Here is a 4,460-nt window from a genome sequence, read left to right on the forward strand (position 1 = left end):
AATATATTAATTGATCCTTTGTAAATATAATTTTAAACTGAATCTAAACCGATTGATGATTTATATATATTCAATTAAATATTTTATAAATGTATAAAATTGTCACTAAAGTTCGCCAAAGTGATAGAAACATAATATTGCGCACTCTAATTACTTTGCAGGTCACAGCTTTGTGATGCAAATCCAATTTATTCATGTGATTTGCTCCAGTAGTCAACCTTCCAATTTACCAAACTACTTCAGTTATTTTTGAAGTAGCTATAATTAGCTAATCTATCATCAAGGGATAAATTTTATCATGTAATGCGATCTACACGTTGCCTGAATGAATTTCGTTGGATCTTTTGGGTAATAAGCTACCATCCACAACTTTTGGGCAAAAAAACAAAGAGCATTCTACCATTTATGCCTGTCTCCATAAGCATCGAATATTTACACACTATGATAAAAAATCCATTAAATTGGGGCTTCAGGCTACAAATCTCCACTCAGCCTACATGGTTGTTTATTTCACTCTCAGACAATATTTATAACAATGTGATCCACCCAATAAAATGCAATAATGGGTTAATGCTGATCTCCTGAATCAAGGGCACTTGGGTTTGCCCTGAGAGCTCCTCTTGTCCCGATAACAGGGGCATTCGTCTTTGTTCCCTCTAGTGCCGGATGGAACGCACTTGCAGGCATTGCAACAGATACCACAGAATTTGAGACATGCCTTTTGTCTCGGGGCCACCGAACATCTCCGATTGCACTCGCTCTTGCAATCTGCTCCTCCCCAAAACATACACACAAAAGTTACATACAATATCAAAACCACTACCAGAAAAAATGAGTTTATAAGAAGAGAAAGTTTATGTTTGCCTGGCTTTATACCTATCAGAGGTGCAGGCGAAGGTGCAGGTGAGTTTGGATGAACCAGAGTACCTCCACTTCCAGTGATCCCCTGGTCTGCGCTAAGAACAAACTACAAAACAAAACAAGAATACAGGTCTTCAGGATAATATAGAGGAGGAGAATAGTACTTCCATATATGAAAACAACCCTAATAACATTTGCAATACTGCCCTGCCATTCGAGGGCTGAGATCAGAAGCAGCAGAAGGCACACATACACACAAACATTAGAATTCCTCATCATTTTGCTTGGAAGAGTATTGAACCCTTGATGCACAACCGATCAGGCCGTTGTGGGTTTATAAAGCAGAGGAGCGGAGTGACCTACAGAGAGGCTTCTAAGAACTTGACAAGATACAGGACATCGCGGCGTAGATGATCTGGTTTGCATTATTGAATGCACAGTATGTGTTCGGAAACCCCCGCGGCGGATTTCCGAAACCTGGCGGCTTTCTCTGTCATCCTCAATCGACGAATCGCCCTCAGGGCTGTATTTCGCTGCATCTGTTGACAAGCTCCAGCACATTAAAGAAACAAAAGAATCCCCTGGACGGCCTGCAGACAACAGGGATTTCTTGACGGTCGGAATTGTAGAGCGGGAAGCCCCGAGTTGAAGAGGAAGGTGAGTAAGCAGCGAGCGGTGATCATTTCCTCAATTTGAATTGGAACCGGCAATAATACTCCACCCCTGCAATTCCAGCTCGTCCCCGATCTGTCAGGGGATGTCAGGGCCTCCAGCTGCGATCGGATTTTTTGTCAGGGAATGGCAGGGAATGTCAGGATTGTCAGGGGAGGGTGGGGCGAAGGAGGGTGGGGGAGCTAGGGGAAGGAGGGTGGGGGAGCTAGGGGAGGGGGGCGGAGGACAAAGGGATTGCCGGTGACCGGAGCCGGACGATTTTCCAGCCGGTGACGGAAAACGGGCCATTCTACTGCCTAGGTAGACTACTCCCAAAACAAAATATAAAAGAAAACAAAATTTAAATATTAAAATAATAATAATAATAATAAACACAAAAAATAATACAAGAGAAAACAAAAATTCAAATATTGGAAAAAAACAATAAAAATAATACCAAAAATAAAAAAAATAAAAAAAACAAAAATTCAAATATTGTAAAAAATTAAAAACAGTATAAAAAACACAAAAAATAATACAAAAGACAACAAAAATTCAAAAAAAAAAAAAAAAAAAACAATAAAAACACAACCAAAATTTTAAAAACTAATAATAAGAAATAAAATAAATAAATAAAATATAAAATATAAAACGGAGAAAAAATAAATTAATTAAAAACAAAAACAAAAATAGACACAATTTAACAAAAAAAAATAACATTTTTTTAGTTTAAAAAATTAAAATACAAAACTAAAAAATAAAAGAACAATTATGAATAAAAAAAAAACAAACAAACAAAACAAAACACCATTAAAAAAATAAATTTTATAGATATATATATATATATATATATATATATATATATATATATCCCCGCCACCTCTGGCGAGGTTGGCAGGGTTTGTTGCGGCGAGTGGGTAGCCTTCCTGCCATGCCCATGGCCAACCCCACCCAGGGGTGGTAGGGATTTTATTTTTATTTTTTTAATTGTTTTGTTTTAATTTGACTTTTTTTAATTTAAATTTTTTTTATTTATCTTTTATTTTTTTATTTTTATTTTTTGTAATTTTATTTTTTTATTTTTAATTGTTTATTTTTTCATTTTTTTTTTTTTTTTTAATTTTTATGATTGTTTTTCAATTTTTTAATTTAACTTTTATTAATTTAATTTTTATAATTTTGTTTAGTTTATTATTATTATTATTATTATTTGGTTGTATTTTATTTTTTTAGCTCAAAGAAATCATGTATTTTTTTAAGGTTAATTTTCAATTTTTTCCTTTAAATGATATGTTTTTTTGAAATATTCTCTTTTTATTTATTTATTTTTTGATATTTTTATTTATTTATTTATTTTATTTTTTGTTTCATTTTTTTATTTTTACAATTTAATTTTTATTTTTTTTTACACTTTTATGGGGTTTTTTAGATATGTTTTTATTATTTGAGTTTTTTTTGTCATGTTTTTTAATTTTTTTTTTTTTTATTACCAACATGAAAATCTCCAAAATTTAAAAAAATATATCCACACTTAATACATTAGAAAATTTAAAGTGTAAAAAATAAACCCTCTAAACAAAAAGGGTTGATGTTGCATAACACTTTTCAAAATCAAGATGAAAATCACTAACATTTAAAAAAAAATGTATATACTTGGATAACAAAAAAAAATGTCAAAAATAAACTCTTTAAAAAAATGTATTGATGCTCCATCAACACTTTTTAAAATCAGCATGAAAATCACTAACATTTTTTTAAAAATATTCATACTTGATACGTAAGAAAATTTAAAGTGCCAAAAATATGCTAAAAAAAAATGTATTTTGAATTACCAATTTTCAAAATCAGGGGATTTTTTGCAGCCTCAAGAAAACGGGTACTACGTAATTTTCTCGCTTGATCGGTAACTATATTGAATGACCTTTCTCTTATCATGGTAAGAGAGATATATGTCAGAGCTCCTTTTGAGATAATGTGTCCTTTCTCTTTTGCTTCAATGACACAAACTTGTGAAATCATTCACCTCTACGTAGACATAACCAAGAGAGACATAGCCTTTTCTTTGTTCTTCTTTCACCATTAGACTTATGATGGGCATAACACTCGTTCAAATGGAGTTGAGAAAGGGAAGAGACTTGCAATGGCTTGCCAAAGTTTTGAAAACGTTGATGTGCGTCAACATGTGGTCCTCTTTCCTTATCCATAAGAGTTACCTTATCATGGTGATTTGACCCTACATAAGTTCATTAGTCACTTTATCAAACTTTTGGGCAAGAGCACGTAGCCGGGGCTCAACATGATTCATGGCCTGAGACTTGGGCTCAAGTTTGGCTCTAAGGTATGAGAAGAAATCAATTTTGGAAGTCAAGGGGTTGACTTTAACAAAAGCAACATATTCTTTTGCTTGAACCAAAGAAGAAGGACCCTTGTCTCTAAATGCATAACCAAAATTTCCCTCAAAAGAAACAATATATTGCATCACTATAGTATATGCAGTGGGATTGAAATTTGTCGACATCTCTTTGATTAAGCCATCAAATCCTTGATTAAAGTCACAAATGCTTTCGTTTTCTTTCTTCTTTATTTCATAAAACTAATGCATTAGTAATCTTCCATCTTCTTAGTTGCCCATCTTTTACCGAAAGCCTCATGGAATTGATCCCAATCCTTGATCCCTCTATCAAGTAAGTCTTGGTACCATGATTTAGCACTTTCCTCAAAAGATAGAGAGAAGATTTTCATGACAACATATTCTTCCTCAGTGTGATGACCACCAACACACCAATAAAATAGGTCTATATGTTTTTCAACCATGACAACATCATTTCTAGTGAACTTGGGCAACCACTCCTCAAATTTATTAGGAATTTTGTTTGGGTATTCCTTGAATGACGCTCATGTCCAAAGGTTTCAAAGCTATGGTGAGCCATGCTTTAGTCACTATGGTT

General features: G+C 33.3%; 1 long non-coding RNA gene across 1 annotated transcript; it reads right to left on the reverse strand.

Annotated features, from left to right (window-relative positions):
* Nucleotides 1-219: 219 nt before the first annotated feature.
* On the reverse strand, nt 220-1,014 carry LOC149241241 (uncharacterized). Its single transcript, XR_016245603.1, has 2 exons — nt 877-1,014; nt 220-768 (listed from the first exon to the last, which is right to left on the reverse strand). It is a non-coding gene; the product is annotated as an uncharacterized LOC149241241 (long non-coding RNA).
* Between the last annotated feature and the right edge of the window lie 3,446 nt (nt 1,015-4,460).

This window comes from Pinus tabuliformis, chromosome 8 (genome assembly GCF_031772625.1).
Source record: "Pinus tabuliformis cultivar Carrire ecotype Pingquan chromosome 8, CPIR1, whole genome shotgun sequence".
Taxonomy (NCBI): domain Eukaryota; kingdom Viridiplantae; phylum Streptophyta; class Pinopsida; order Pinales; family Pinaceae; genus Pinus; species Pinus tabuliformis.